Raw genomic sequence first — 16222 nt, 5'->3', positions numbered from 1 at the left:
CAAATCCTTAACTCTCCCATCCCCAACCTCTAAATTTCCCAATCCTTCTTAACACCCATTAAGCTTCCTAATCACAGACATATATGGCGCCCCAATCTACAACAAAGGATCTTGTAGTCACTGATATTCCCGGATGTCCAAAAATGACCATCAGAGACCGCTAGCCAGTGACTACAAAGCTCACTGATCCATTCTGATTGCCCAACAGAGAATTACACAGATCACCAATCACGAACCCACACTGATCTCCAATGATACCCCAATGACTGAATATCAATCGCTGACTCCGACAGACCCACCTCCCCCCCACAATTACTGACAGTCCCATTCGCTGATCCCCACTGATCCGTATGTTCTCCATTCCTTGATTTACAAAAGTTCAATCACTAATACCCTCAGATTCCTCCCACCGATGATCTAAAGGAAGTGTCAATCACTGATGGCCGAAAGCATTTCTCTAAACCTTGGTCCCCATTAACCCTTCTCATCAGTTAACCTCAAAGTTTCCACAATCATCACTTCCAGGTACCCAAACAGAACTCAGAACCTCCAATCGCGGGCCCTCTCAGGCTTCCGATCATTGCGCTCTAATGCTGTTCAAATACATGTTTTTGAAGCACCCACTTGGCTCCAGACCCCTAAAGACCACTGTAAACTGATCCCCACTCACTGTGCCAATCAAGAAATCGAGAACCCTCCTTTATTGATTCCCACATACTTCTAATCCATCTTCACAGACACTGCCACTGACTCCCACGAACCTCCTCCCGCCCCACAGACCCCCACGAGGTTCACAAGTCCAATCACTTAACCTCTTCAGTACGCTCGTCACTGACCCTTACGGGCACCCATGACTGACCCATAAGGGCCACCGTAGTCGTCCGATCACTATCCTACAGAAGTCTTTAATTTTGACTGTTTCTCATACTGACCTTTCCCATTTTTCCTGGATCCGCGCCCATAACCCGACATTGATCTTCGTACCACGCCGCCTCACCGCAGTATAATCTCTTCCCATCCCGAGTGGCCAGTGCGCAGACTCAGTCGCGACTCTGAGGCTGTCGGCCTCCACCTGGCAACCTTCCAAGCGAACAGGATTCTGGGTTTCTGAACTTTAACAGAAGGTCTGATGGCCGCTCCCTCTTGACACCTTGTTGGAGGCAGCCATGTTTAAATCTGTGCCGTACAGTAGTGATTAGGCCCTTTGTTAGACCAGAGGGTTAAGCTGTTTTAGGGCTGGGAGAAACAAGTGCTCCTGGGGCTGCAAACACAGACGTCCCGGCTGCTTTTAGCATCTCAGAAGCCCAAACCGGCTGTGACCAATATGGAGGCGACCTAACCTCCAAGCTGAGCTTTCTTTGTCTCCAGCAGGGCAGGCGCTGAGGTAAGATGGCCTCGTACATTTATACCGTTTCTTACGAGTAATGGGCGGGGCCGCCTTATAGGAGGAGCTCCCCCCAAAAAGGTGAAACTTCTCTTCGAACGGCTCTTGGAGTTGGAGAGCAGCTAAGACGCTCTTCCCTTGGGGACACTGAGGCCACCGGAGGAAGGGTCGAGAACTCCGGTGAGGGCGGAGCCATGGGAGAGGGCGAGTAAGAAGCTATTGGCTCTTACCAAAAGAAAATGTTGGAAGCAGGGCCTTTTTTTCTTTTTTTTTTTTTAGGATTTCAACTATTTTAAATAAATGATAATTAAGAATTTTAGCACTCTATGTTTTTGCCTTTGATATGAGAGATCCCATAGGAAATAAAAAAAAATTTAGAGAGACATAATTCCCTGCCTTGTGTTAATGCTGGGCCAGATATACAGGGACTTTGTCTTAAGTAGTGTTACAAAATAAAAATTCAGGTGAGTAAATTTGAACATCTAGTTGAGTTTATTGAACGATTCATGAATCAGGCCACATCCCATTTAGCAAGTCAAAAGGAGCTCCCCGAAGTTGTACAAAATGGAAAGCTTTTATAGGAAGATGGGGCGGTGTGGGAAAGGGGCAAGAAAGTTATTAGCAAAAGAAAGGATTGTCCCAGGCAAGGTCACCTTCCTTTAGGTGGAAGAGCAGGGAGTCTTTTTAGGTGGATAACTGACCCATATGGATCACCAGGTTTGTCACTGAACACAAAGGGCACCTAGCTTGGGTGCATCAGCCAAACGATTGACCCATGTCTTTTGGTTTGAGCAAATGGATTTTACTATTTGCAGGTAGTATGGAGACAGAGATAGTCCACAAAGTTCTGTCTCTAACACAAACTTCAGGACCAATTTATACTGCTAGCGGGCAACCTTTTGGTAGGCTATTCTTGCAATTAAGAAGTGGTCACAGGAACTGAGAAAACCTTTATAAAAATTGTTCAAGCATAACTTAACAGGGGTTTGCTTAACTCCCAATTTCCCAGGAACATTTATGATTTTTTTTGTTCCCAGACATCTGCTCAATTGAATAACTTTGGTGGGTTTCCAGGAACAGGGAAGTTCTCAAGGACTCATAAAGCTGAAAAACAAACATGCTGAGAAACAGGATAGTTTATTTAATTTCTCACTGTGGTCCCTGATGAGCTAATCCCTAACTAACATAATTTCATTTTAGGGGGATGGAGAGGGCCCAAGTAACAGTTTACCTCATTGGTTCTAATCAGAAAATTCCTGATATACTGGTTAATGATGAAGTTTTGGGGTGATGGTGGGGTCTGGACCCGAGGGCCAAGAAAGAATTCTTGAAGACATCTTTGGTGCAAAAAGGTGATTTTATTAAAGCATGGGACAGGACCCATGGGCACGAAGAGCTGTACAGGGGTTGTGACAAGTAACTCATTATATACCCTCAGGTTGGGAGGAGGTCAGAGATAGAGTATGTCTTTAAGGGATTTTGGAAGCAAGGTTTCCAGCACCTTGAGGGGCTAACTGTTGCTAGGGAAACACCATTTATCACTGTTTAATAAAACCTAAGTGATGAGACCCTTCAGATGCATATCGGGGACCATAAACTTGGAGCATGATTGCCAGCATATATCCTGGGTCAGTTGAGATAAAGGAAGTGGACAATGTTAAGCCGGGATCTCTTTTGCCCCCAGAAAAGAGTCCTCCTTGAGGCAGCTGAGCTCGTAGAGGGAGGTCACTCTGCCTGTTTCAAGGACTTGTCAATGGGCTGTAGGCAGAAAGGGAATTTAATTTTTCATTCGCCTTAGTTTCCCCCATTACCATGGCAAGCACTTAAACCCCTTCCTTTGTTCTTGGGTGAACCAGGAGTGTCCAAGGAATATTTCCTTTGTTCTTGGGTGAACCAGGAGTGTCCAAGGAATATCACACAGATCCCACCTGGGGGATCTGTGGGGGTGCTAGCTTGTACTTTATCCTTCAGCCTGCCTCATGCTCCTTCATCAATTAAGACTTACGTTTCTACGGGAGGTTGAAACTACAATTAAGTTAGGTAGTATTAAGCCCTGGTTTGGAGGCTTAGATAAATGACACGATTTGGGGGCTTGTGGTTTTCTTTCTAACAGTGGCCTGCCCCGGATGCTGACCTGAGACAAGGATGTGAGTGTGGGCAGTTTTTTTGGCAGGTAGGGGCTAGGGAAGTGACAAAGGAGGAGTGGAACCCAATACAGAGTGTATCAAGGAGGGGATTATCCCTGTGAACAATGGGAGCTCAGTGCTGTGGGGAACTCTGGAAGACAGTGTAGATACAAGTTGTCTTGTTCAAGGGCCACTGAAGCTGAGATATTTGTACATCATTTCTCATTCCTCATTTTTGGGTGCTACTACAAGGGCCTTAAAACTCTAGCACTTCTAGCCTGTCTCATGGGCAAGGTCTCAGGCAGAGTCTGTAGGAACTGTATGCAGAGTGTGTAGGCAGAGTTTCTGTTAGGCCCCATTTACTAATCATCTTCTTCTTCTTCTTAAGTTTATTTATTTACTTTGAGAGAGAGAGAGTGCAAGCAAGAGAGAGAGAATCCAAGCAGGCTCTGCACTGCCAGTGCAGAGACTGATGTGGGATTTGAACTCACGAACTGCAGGATCATGACTTGAGCTGAAGTCAGACACTTAACAGACTAAGCCACCCAGGTACCTCTTCTTTTCTTTTTAATGTTTATTTATTTATTTATTTATTTATTTTGAGAGAGAGAGAAAGAGAGAGAGAGAGAGAGAGAGAGAGAGAGAGAGAGAGAACACCAAGCAGAGAGAGAGGAGAGAGAATCCCAACAGACCCTGTGCTGTCAGCATGGAACCCAATCTCAGATTATGACCTGAGCTGAAATCCAGAATCAGACTGGTTAGCCAACTGAGCCACCCAGGCACCCCTGTTTACTCAGGTTCTATATTTTGCCTGTGAATAAGCCAAAGAGGCTATGTTCCCACTTCAAGGGGGAAGCAAGAAAGCTAATCAGTCTCTGGGTTTTGTCCTGTGCCCCAAACACCTGATGATATCCAATAAGAGCCAGATCCCAAACGTGTTCCAGGACATAGCTTCAAACAAACCTCTGCTGACCCTGGCATCAACACCCCCTACCGTTGGTGATTTACAGAATAACACCTATTGTTCATCAAACTCTTGCTTTGATTGGACCCTACCCTGGATTCCTGAAAGAAACTGAGTACTCTAAACCCCTTTCCAATGTAAACACTTAACCACAAGTGATGATGAGACTCATTCTCTTTTCCTTCCTGAGTCTCCCAGACGCTCTGTCTGCTATTCTCTGTTTGTCACTCACACTTTTCAGTAAACTCTGTCTTCACTTTCTCCAGCTCTCATTAGATTTCTCTCCTGCATAAAGCCAAGGACCCTCTTGGCTGGTCCTGTGGAACCGTCCTGAGTCCTCAGACCCAGCCTGCCTGCATCATACTGACAGCATTCATTTCATAGCACCCAAAGCAGTGCTCTACATATCATAGACATTGGAATCTTTAGGAATGGTTACCTTGTCTTATGAAAATAGCTTTTTAAAAAAACATAATTCCAATTGGTCATCATACTAACTGTTGTAACAGCTGACCCCCAAAATGGCTACCTGTTGCCATTAACACCTTTGTGTAGTCCCCTTCCACATTGGACCAGAGCTGGTCTAGGAGGCTAATAAAATACAGTAGAAGTGATGGCACACCACTGCTAAGATTAAGTTATAAATGATACCTCTTCTGTCTTCAAGGTGTGGTCACTCGCTCTCTCTCTGTCTCTCTCTCTTGCTCTGTCTCAAATAATTTACTCTGGGAGAAGTTAGTTGTCATGTCATGAGGACGCTGACACAGCCTATGTAGAGGCCCATGTAGCAAGGAACCGAAATCTGCCAACAGCCAGGGAGGAACTGATACCCTCCCCATCCAAGTGGGTCATCTTGGGAGCAGATCCTGCAGCCCTGGTCAAACCTTGACATGCTGCAGGCCTTGCCAATAACAGATTGACTGCAACTGCATGAGAGACTCAGCACTCTAACCAGCAGCTCCCGTATTGTTGACTTTCAGAAACTGTGTGAGATACTAAATGCTTGTTTTAAGCTGTTGAGTTTGGGAGTAATTTGTTATACAGCAATAGATAACTGATGCTGTGGTAAAAATACTATAATTGATGTCTTTGGATTTCTTAAAGACGTCCTTAAACTTGTGAGATTTTTCTTTCAGATCAGAGAGGATTATTAGCATTTTCCTCTTGTCCTGCATGATGGAGCAATCATTGCTCTGCTGGAGCCAAGTTAGTGGAAGAAAGACTCTTGGAATAAGATTGCAAATTTAGATACAAAACTATTTCATGTCCTACAGGGCAATAAAAACCAAACCTTTAAGGTTATCTTTTCTGTAAAAAATCAATTTGCATCTGTAATAGACTAATAGATGAAATGCATCAATTTTTTGCAAGTGAATACCTAGCTATGCATATGCATAGTCTGAGTCCTAATTAGTAAAAAGCCAATTACACCTGTATTCCACTAGAGTAGTAAGATCTCAAACTGGTGCAATTTTATTTTATTTTTTAATTTTTTAAAACATTTTTATTTATTTTTGAGAGAGAGAGACAGAACATGAGTGGGGGATGGGCAGAGAGAGAGGGAGACACAGAATCCGAAGCAGGCTCCAGGCCCTGAGCTGTCAGCAGAAAGCCCAACATGGGGCTCAAACCCACCAACTGTGAGATCATGACGTGAGCCAAAGTCAGACGCTTAACCTACTGAGCCACCCAGGCACCCTCAAACTGTGCAATTTTAATCCCCAGGGTACATTTGGCAATGTCTGGAGACAGTTTTGGTTGTCACCATCTGGGGGTGTGTGAGGGGAAGGATGGGCAGAATGCAACTGGCACATTGGTGGGTAAAAGCCAGGGATGGATGCCCCCAACCATTCTACAATGCAGAAGACAACCTTCCACAACAAAGGATTATCTGGCCAAAAATGTGAACAGTGCTGAATTTAGAAAACCTTCACTAGAATGGCTTATTAGACCTTGGGTCAACTTTTATTTAAAAAAACATTTTTTTTTAATGTTTATTTTTTAGAGAGAGACAGAGAGCGTGAGCGAGCACGAGTGGGGGAGGGGCAGAGAGAGATGGGGACACAGAATCCAAAGCAGGCTCCAGGCTCTGAGCTGTTAGCACAGAACCTGGCATGGGACTCCAACTCACCAGCAGTGAGATCATGACCTGAGCTGAATTCGGACGCTTAACTGATGGAGCCAGCCAGGTGTCCCAACCTTGGGTGGGTTTTTGGACCATGCTCTGGTATGACTTTGAAGAGTCACACAGGATGACTTAGTAATGTTTCCTTATTTCCTAGTTTTTTTAAATAACTTTTCTTAATGCAAAATTGGCAAAATACTGAGAACTTAAATCTGGATAATGAGTACATAGTGATTAATCTTTTCTCTCTGTTTTTGTAAATATTTTTGTGAAAAAAAGAAAAAACTGTAAATTCTTATCTTTAGCTTATGGTCAGTGCATGTATGAGGGACCATGACTGAAGATCGTGTTTAGATATAATGTTTAAATCTAAAGATGTTCTTCTTTTACAACTTGGCCCCTATACTCTGCCTTTCTCTTAAGTCCAGTGCTTCTGAATTCTAGCTAAATCTTAAAGTCACTCAGAAACTTAAAAAATACCAATGATTGGGATCCATTCCCAGCAATCCTCATTTGCTTTTCCTGAGACAAAGTTCTATTTTTCTTTCTTTTCAAGTTTACTAGATGTGGGAAATTATGGACTCACAACCTAAATCAATTAAGGAACCTCAAATTTGATTTGAGTTGGGCTGGTTAATACCTGGCAAGATGAATGAGAGTCCACACTGCAGGTGGGCATACCAACCTTATGCTTCTGCCTCCACAAGTAACTTTTTAGGGATAATGACCAGCAAGCTGTCATAGATAACAAGTCATACAAGGGAACAGAACCACATGAACGAGACCTAGCAGAAAGAGTAGAGGGGTGCCTGGGTGGCTCAGTCAGTTAAGCATCTGAATTCAGCTCAGGTCATGATCTCATGGTCCATGGGTTCAAACCTGTATTGGGCTGTGTGCTGACAGCTCAGAGCCTGGAGTCTGCTTTGGATTCTGTGTATCCCTCTCTCTGCACGTCCCCTGCTCATGCTCTGTCTCTGTCTCTCTCTCAAAAATGAATAAACATTAAAAAAAAAAAAACCCAGTAGACAGTATGGTTGACCCTTGAACAGCGTATGTTTGACTGCATGGTCCACTGATCTGTGGATTTTTTTTTCCGATAAACACAGTGAAGTACTGCAAATGTATTTTCTCTTCGTTATAATTATCTTAATAACATTTTCTTTTCTCTAGCTTACTTTATTCTAAAAATATAGTATATAATACATATACAAAATATGTGTTGTTTGACTGTTTATGTTATTGTTAAGGCTTTCAGTCAATGGTATACCATTAGTAATTAAGTTTTGGGGAATTAAGTTATATCCAGATTTTCAACTCTGATTGGGGGGTCAGCACCCCTAACACCCCCATATTGTTCAAGGGTCAACTGTGTAAGCAGATCCGTCTAAACAGAGTAGTTTTGGACTATCGATGTTGCTTTAGTTTAGCATGAGACAGATTGTGAGCAGGGGAGGGGCAGAAAGAGGGAGACACAGAATCCAGAGCAGGCTCCAGGCTCTGAGCTGTCAGCACAGAGATCAACACCAGGCTTGAACTCACAAACCATAAGATCATGACCTGAGCCAAGTTGGATGCTTAACCAACTGAGCCATGTAGACATCACCATAAGAGAAGATTTGATGAAAGTAAAAAACAAAACCATAGAACCTTCCAGAGAAAAAAAAGGGCTTTCAAAGGAGCAACCATTCCACCAAGAAAAAGCAAAGAGATAAGCAATTGGATATCATTTTAAAGTGAAAGAAAAATAGAATGCAGGTAACATCACTAGACAACAGGAATGAAAAGGCCAAGAGCTAAGAATGAATGATCCCATTGTATGTAAAGCATAGTGAAACCAAAAGTTATTTTGTACAAAGAAAATATCAACAGAGAAATTTATAACAATAGCATATATCCCAGAAGAAACATATATGTTGATGAGAAAAAATGATTTCAATGATAACAGAATTCTATGAATTTCATTTTGATTTTGTTTCTTCCTAGGACTTACACAAAATAAACATGCATCAGGATCCTCAAAGACAAGAAAAGATTGAGAAAACGTGGAAGGTGGCAAAGGCTAAGGAGAAATAACAACTGAATGTAAAGCAGATCCTGGATCAGAAAAAAAGACATTAGTGGGAAAATGGCAGAATTTCCATTAAGATCTGCAGCTCAGTTTATAATGTTGTACCACCGTGAAGTTTCTGTTCTCAAAATATCTACAATTAGTTATGTGGTTCCCTTTAGAGCAAGAGGGCTTGTGAGATGTTATGAAGACTGTACATGGCCTATTGTTGTACCTCTTCTATAATATGAAAGTGAGTTGACAGTGAGTATTCTTGTTATGTTTATATTCTTTGTTTTTGTTTTGTTTTGTTTTGCTTTATTTATTCATTCATTCATTCATTCATTCATTCATTCATTCATTCATATCTCTGGCAGACTCCTTCAGGGACAATCACATTCACACATTCAATGAAGACTTGAGACAAGGATCCTACCGCACATCCTAGGCTCCCCTTGCCACCTCTTCAGACTGGTATGGAGGGAATGTGGCTGGTAGGTTGGGGGCAGGGATATGAAGGTCCAAGTCCCTAAGTGATAGTGTCTATTGTAAATAGACACTCATAGGTATTGTGAGACCAGTACCTCCTTCAGACATTGAAAAAGGACCCCAATCCTGGCCTCAAACTCCAGGGGTTACTGACTCTTTGAGCACAGTCCTAGAAATAGTGAAACCACCCCACCTCTTTTAGCTGTACTTGGGACTGGTCATGGAGAGTGCTATCTCCTGACTTGGGCACCTTGGTGGGCCAGCACCTCCACAGGGCCAATTCTAAAACTTCTACTGAGGGGGGCCATGCCTCTTAGAGCACTTTCCTGGAAATGCTGCACCTGCCCTGTCTTATATCACCAATTCCTTACCCCAATTCCTTTCAGATAACTGGACCTGGCTATTAAGGGTGCTATCTCCTGAGTTGGATGTAAATATGGGTGGGCTAGCGGGCACCTTACTTCTTCCATAGGAGCAAATCTTCCAAGAGGCCTTCCTGGAGCCAGGGCTCTTTCCAAAGTAGTTGTCCTCCTGGGAGAGTCTTGCCCCATGTGACAGGGACTGGCTGGACTTTCCTTTAAAAGATAGGTCAGCTATCTGGTGCCATTCTCCCTTTGCCCTGAATGTACGAACTAATGGAGGGGGCCACAGGAGGCCTTGGTCTGAATTCCTTGAGAACCTCTCCAAACAGGAAGGCATAGTTCTGTGAACTTAAAAGGCAGTTCCAGAAAAATAGAGTGTTTGTCTTCCTGGAAGAAAGAAGATGCTCCAGGTGCTTTCTGGTTTTCCAAGAGTTCTCTGGTTTTTATCACAGACATGCCTTTTCCTTCCCCAGGCACACTCTGCCAGATAAGATTCTCAGGCCTTACCTTTCCCCAGAGTACAAGGTGCTATCACTAAGGGTTCCTGATGGAAGACCCTACATAGTGTCCCTCTCCCACTTGCCTATTATCAACCTCTTCACTTAAAAAAATCCTCCTCAGCTTTCTGCCTGTACAAGAGTTTTCTTCCTCTTGGAGAGAAGTGGGAAAGCCATGATATTGGACAGTATTTAGTGGAGGAAGAATTGAAGACTATATGGAACCAGTTGAGAATTTATCCTCCATCTTCTCCAGTGACCTGGTTTCAAAAATTAGGCAAGGTAGGACCTGCTTTTCTCAGGTGTGATATGACCAGGATTTTGCTTTGCCAAGTCCCATTGATGGCTTTTGATGGTTAGTTTGGATTAAGAGGCAGGGCTTTATGGAGACAAGATAGTTAAAATTGTAGTGAGGACAAAGTATGAGTTGAAGTTTCCCCACCTGAGTTGGTTTCTGGGCAATGACAGCCTGATGTGCTTCATGGAAAGATACAGTATGGATAGCTTGCCTAACAGCCTGATGTCCACACTTTGATTCTAGCTGAGATGGACTCCTAGCTGAGATCTATACCGCTATTGGACATGTGGGCTACTAACTTCAAAAAATTGTGTCAGGGGTTGTGCGCCCTGACAATGGTGGTTGGGGGATGAAGTGGTTATAACCACTGTGGAAAGGAACACTATGGGAAAGAAATGTTTTCTTCCTGGCTCTGTGGCTTTTGCAAAGAGTTACCTGAAAGGCTTTCCAGGTTCTGCCCCTTCCCTGTGTTGGAGCTTCCATTATAGCATCACTCCACCTCTATGTTTGTAAAAAATCATCATACACTTAAAGGAGTAGCAGTGTGCTTTGTTTGAGTGAATTATATTTGAATGAAATTCTGAGTGAAAGACAGTTTACTGATACAGGGGAAGTACAAATATAAAGTCAGTCATAAGTGAAAGACACAGAAAAGCAGTGGTCAACTGGACAGGAAATGGAATCTCTTTTATGACTTTAAAAACAAGAAAATAAACCAAGGAAATGAGAAACAGATGCTCACAACTGAAAACAACGAAAGAAATGGCCTGAGCAGACAGGTTTAAGAACAAGTGGACATAGGAGAAGGAAAAGTGAACTCCCTGGAATATAACATGGACTATAGAGGAGGAGAGAAAGGGCAATAATGCTTCCCATAGGTCTTCCAGAATCCAGGCTCTTTCTTCAGTGGCTATCCTCCTGACATATTCTTGACCTCAGTGTCAGGAACAGCCAGCCTCCCTTTGACAAAGCTGGCAAGTCCTGTGGAGCTCCTGTCCCTCTGCCTTGTATCTGTAGCCTCAGAGGAGGGCTTCTTCTGAATTCCTGTAGTCTGGGGCATCTAGTCTCCTGATACCTTTCTTATTCTCTAGTCCCAAGACCAGTGCCCCTGGAAACAATAGCTTGGCCTACCTGAAGGCTGAGGTCCAGAGAAGGGAGTGGGATTTGCCTACCCAGTGGGTTTCCCAATCCCTATGTGGCCACCTAGTGTGGCCACATTTATTTAGCAAGTCTTTCATGGCCCTTTGTCTTTACAAGGATTTTTCCTCCTCCTGGAGGGAAAGTCTCGAACTGTGATAGGAGACAGTATTTTGTGGAGGAAGAAAAGTAGGCCTGGTTGGTACCTTTGATGTCCTCTCCAGACCCCTGTTGACAGACTGGGCCTGGTTGGAGCCACTTGTTTCAGTCAGGAATACAGTCCAGTGTGGCGGTTGGCTGTGTCTGGGGGTGCAGTGTTTGGGGTGAGAGACAGTGGTTTTTGAAGAGAGAAAGAATCCAACACCATACAAAGAATGATGTATGTTTGGAGATTGGCCTGCCTGACTTTGTTTTGGGTCAAGACACTATGTGTGAGTCTTAGAGCTGACTCTGGTTCAGGAGAGCTTGAGGGTAAGGTGCCTGGAGTGTGGACTTGGATCGTGGCTGTCTCTGAGTCTCAGTTCAGGCATACACCACTAGAGGCCACCACTGACTGGAATCCTGCATGTCGGGACATCAGCACCTCCATGGTGCTGATACCCACAAAAGGCTTCTAGCAGTTCTCTAGAGAACCCTGAGGAAAAAGAAGCAGTTTCTTCTAGTCCCCAGTGATTTTTCACTCATAGTTTCCTCAGAGACTTTCTGGGTTCCATCCCCTCCAGTGTTTGAGGTTCTGGTGACAGCAGCAAACCACCTCCAAGGACATCTGCCAAATGTTGTCAGACACCAAATGGAAAGGCAGTGCATTTTGTTTGATGTGAATTATGCTCAAAGACAGTTCCTTGGTAGGGGCAGGGGAGGTAGGGACATAGATTCAGTCACAGAAGAGAAATGCTCAGACTGGACAGGAAATGAAATCTCTTCTAGGAGTTTAAAAACAACACAAAAACCAGGAGAAAAGAAAAAAAAAGTTTTGCCCATGACATACAAAAAATGTAAGTGATGACCTCAGCAGAATAGTTTCAGAAGGAAAAATGAACCCACTGGAATATAACACGTCCCCTATAGGAGGAGGAGAGAATAATGGAAATTGCTGAGGAGCAAACACAGGCACAGAGAACAGAAAGATCAAGTTGAATAGGTGTAGAATTGGGATCCAGCAAGGGAAGATGGAGGAAGAAAGTGTATGTCTGAGGCAGTATTTGGATACTGCAAGACTGACAGTGACCCCAAGCCATGCGTGGGCAGCAAGAAGAAGCCCCGGAAGGCTCACAATCAAGAATTTCATATACAGGACCACAAGAAGAAACATGGCTGGTGCCAACCCCAAATCAGACAAGATTGCAGTGGGTGGGGAAAAAAAAGAAAAGAGAAAAAAAAAAGAAAAAAGCACATTCCAAGTAGCAACGCTCCTCTGGAAAACACCCCTCCCACCTCCACTTCTACTCCCCCAAACTCAAACGGGGACCGGCTTCCCAGTAAGGAGTGGAAGCCAGAAGATGAAATGCTGGAAGTGGATCAGTGGTAAATTTGCCATCAAGTCAGCCACTGAGTGGATCATACCCTCCTAATGTGACTTGCCTCCTGTGGATCATGGCACAATGGTTAGGTGAGATATATGAATTTTGGGAAGGGGAGTGAGGTGGGGCCTTAAAGAGTGAAAAGCACCTTCTTTGACCTCTTTCCTCAAAGTCTAAAAGGCATTCCTGAGCAGGTCTTTTTGTATTCTTGTGTTTGGAAAGTTGCCTTTTAGGATGGAGAGGGGCTTCCTACAACTGCTGGTCTGAAGCCATCGCCAGGTCAGGCACACCTTAAGAAAACCGAGGACAAACGAGGAGGAAAAAAATCACACTCAGCTACACAGCCAAACACAGCAAAAACAGCTACAAGGTCACTAGGAAGAATGGGGACTGTAAGCATCCCTAGGCCTAGATGACAAGTCCCATCCCTCCACCCATACTGGGCAGCTCATTGGCTTCCGGCTGGCTCTGGCTCCAGTAACTGAAGCCTGCGAGGGAGCAAATTGGCCCGGAAGCACACAGGGGCAGTCCCATCTCAGGGTCAGAGGGCAGACCCCTTCCAGAATCATCCCAGGCACACTCGCAAGGGAAGGGATACCAACGCTACTGTTCTCATCCTGCTTGGTCAGTCTAGCTTGGCCCTCCCTCGCTCCCTCTCTTCTTTCCTCCCTCCCTCCCTTCTTTCCATCCGCTGGACCCACTAGAAGACAAGAGGACGGCCACAGCCTGTGCCTCAACCTGTCCAACACTACCGCCAGAGGGCGCCCCCGCCCCCTACAGTTTCCGCCCTTCGTTTAAGAATGGTGGTGGTTCTGGGTGAAGCTGGCAATATCTGTTGCCCGCACTTGTGCAGTTGGAGGGCGGGCCTCAACCCCGAGTTGCTGGGCTCCTGGAGCGTTGTGGGCGGTGGGGAGGGGGTGAAAGAGGAGGGTGTAACCCGGGAGGTGGGGAGGGTGAGCCTGCTTTACTCTCCTCGGTTCCCCTAGATCATGGGCCTCTGGATCAAGCCACTACGGCCATGCCGGCCAGATTTGATGGCCAGATGCAGACACTACAGACTGCATACACTATGGACCGAAATCCAAATGGAGCGGGTAGGAATGGGATCTGATGTAAGGCCAGGTGGGGTGGGGATGATATCTGGTGAGTGAGGTAATAAAGATCCCATAGCCTTGTCACCTGAAAATCCATTTTCCCTGAGACCTAGATGTGGGTGGAGGAGTCCCATGCCCTGGCACCACACATCGGAGCTTCTGCCTCTCCCAGTGCCTTTCAGGAATCCCTTTCTGCAAGTCTGCAACCCCACTGCCCCTCACCCCCCGGAAAAACAGCCTCTTCCCTAGTGTACATAGGCCCAGCTGTGGAGGGGCTCCCTCCCTGGTGGGGCACACCAGTTGCTTAGCACCTGCCTCCTTGGACGGGGGGATGGTGCTTCCCAGAAGCATTCCAGGACCCAGGGCTCTTTCCTCAGTGGCTGGCCGCTGACGGATTCTTGACCCCTCTCTGTCAAGGATAGTCAGCCTCCCCTTGACAAAGCAAATAAGTCCTGTGGTGCATCTGTAGACTCAGGGGAGGGCCTGAGTTACTTCTGGCCCTGGTGTCTAGTCTCCTGATGACTTTCTTGTCCCCTCGTGTATTTCTCCTGAGTGCCATAGAAAGCAGGAAAGCACAGATTGGGCCTGCATGAATGCTGAGGTCCACAGAAGAGGGTGGGATTTGCCTGCCCAGTGAGTTCCCATGGCCTACCTGGTGTGGCCATATTCATTTGGCAAGTCTTTCATGGCCTTCTGTCTTCACAGAGATTTTTCCTTGCAAGTTATTACACATGCTGTTTATTTTTCACTTGATTTTTGTTTTTCTTACATGTGCTTTCCTTCTCCATGTATGTTTTCCCTGATAGAGATGTTCATGGGCCTTTTATTTTCATTGATTGATGGCAGCCCATGGCAGTGAGAGAGCATTGGTGAATTCAGACCCTTCCCAATGCCCCTTTTCCTCCGACCTAGTATATACATAGGCATGTGGTAAGTCTTGGTTTGTCCACATTTTAGTGGAGTTTCTTTCTCTGTAGGAAATAGTAAACCTTTATTTTACATATTATCTGCTGGGGGAAGAATTAAGCTTAGATAGAATTAGATTCCATTTATAGTTGATCTTGAAAGATGTATTTTTAAAACAAAGCAAGGTAGAAGGTATTGGTTCTAGCCATTAGGTGAGCAGAACTTGCACTAAGAGAATATCAGGCATAGGTATTGACTATGTTTTAACATAGAATTTTATTTTATTTCACTTTTTTTTAACGTTTATTTATTAATGAGAGACAGACACAGAGCCTGAGCAGGGGAGGGGTAGAGAGAGGGGGAGACATAGAATCTGAAGTAGGCTCCAGGCTCTGAGCTGTCAGCACAGAGCCCGACACAGGGCTCAAGCTCACAAACTGTGAGATCATGACCTGAGCCAAAGTTAATTGCTTAAACAACTAAGCCACCCAGGCGCCCCCTATTTCACTTTTTAAAGTTTATTTATTTATTTTGAGAGAGACAGAGACAGCACAAGTGGGGAAGGGGCAGAGAGAGAGAGAGGGAGAGAGAATCCCAAGCAGGCTCTATGCTGCCAGCATAGAGCCCGACATGGGGCTCGAACTCACGAAACTGTGAGATCATGACCTGAGCCAAAACCAAGTCAGAGGCTTGCCCAATTGAGCCACCCAGGCACTCCTGTAACAGAGGACTTTAGATTAAGAGAATATAGTAATGAGAACTGTGTTGAAGCCTTTGAAATCTAACTGTGTCAGTTTGTGTCAGATGAAACTCTTATGTGCCTTTCGGAGATAGCACAACTTGATGGTTAATAGTCTGACTCTGGAATTTTATTCTGGGTCTTAATTCTAACTTGGTCATTTGCCATCTGTGGGCACTTGGGCCATTCACTGAAATTCTCTGTAGAACTGTTTTGTCATTTCTAGAATGGTGGTTTGGTAGTAAAGTGTTCAAGTTTACCTAGAAAGAGGTATTTTTTTTTCTCCTTAGCTCCTACTTATTTTTACCTCTTTGGAATATTTTGCCTGGTAAATGTCTTTGTTTACGAGCGGCTTTGTGTTAGGCAGGGATTAACAAGGTTATTTGGAGTACAGGCCTTAGGCCAAGCCAAATAATAACAACTAATTTACATAGAGGCTTTGGGTTACACTAACAATGTGATTCAGGGTCTAGGCTTTTGGTCATATAACTGTCAACATCCAGAGGGTCTGTAAACATAGGCAATATTTTTATT

The 16222-nt window shown here is 44.6% G+C and overlaps 1 protein-coding gene and 1 long non-coding RNA gene across 11 annotated transcripts in view; one reads left to right on the top strand and one right to left on the bottom strand.

The window, feature by feature from the left end:
* The window catches only part of ZNF793 (zinc finger protein 793), a 29663-nt gene extending 28477 nt beyond the window's left edge, over nucleotides 1–1186 (bottom strand). The window contains exon 1 of one of the 5 annotated variants that reach the window (XM_040445761.1): nucleotides 933–1186. The gene's annotated coding sequence lies outside the window, so the exon portion shown is untranslated. The remainder of the gene's footprint in view (nucleotides 1–932) is intronic. The other 4 variants (XM_040445764.1, XM_040445763.1, XM_040445765.1 and 1 more) reach the window with 4 other exon arrangements.
* An 80-nt stretch (nucleotides 1187–1266) lies between these two features.
* LOC121011385 (uncharacterized) overlaps nucleotides 1267–16222 on the top strand; it is a 30347-nt gene continuing 15391 nt past the window's right edge. For 3 of the 6 annotated variants that reach the window (XR_005781588.1, XR_005781584.1, XR_005781583.1), the window contains exons 1-3: nucleotides 1267–1384; nucleotides 8583–8910; nucleotides 9024–9120. This is a non-coding gene — a long non-coding RNA (uncharacterized LOC121011385). Of the gene's footprint in view, nucleotides 1385–8582; nucleotides 8911–9023; nucleotides 9141–16222 lie in introns of all 6 variants that reach the window. The other 3 variants (XR_005781586.1, XR_005781587.1, XR_005781585.1) reach the window with 3 other exon arrangements.

The sequence above is a fragment of the Herpailurus yagouaroundi genome, unplaced genomic scaffold (genome assembly GCF_014898765.1).
Source record: "Herpailurus yagouaroundi ecotype Mexico unplaced genomic scaffold, PumYag 194, whole genome shotgun sequence".
In the NCBI taxonomy this organism is placed as follows: domain Eukaryota; kingdom Metazoa; phylum Chordata; class Mammalia; order Carnivora; family Felidae; genus Herpailurus; species Herpailurus yagouaroundi.
Note: the sequence above shows the minus strand (reverse complement) of the source record. Positions and strands in the feature narration are given on the sequence as shown.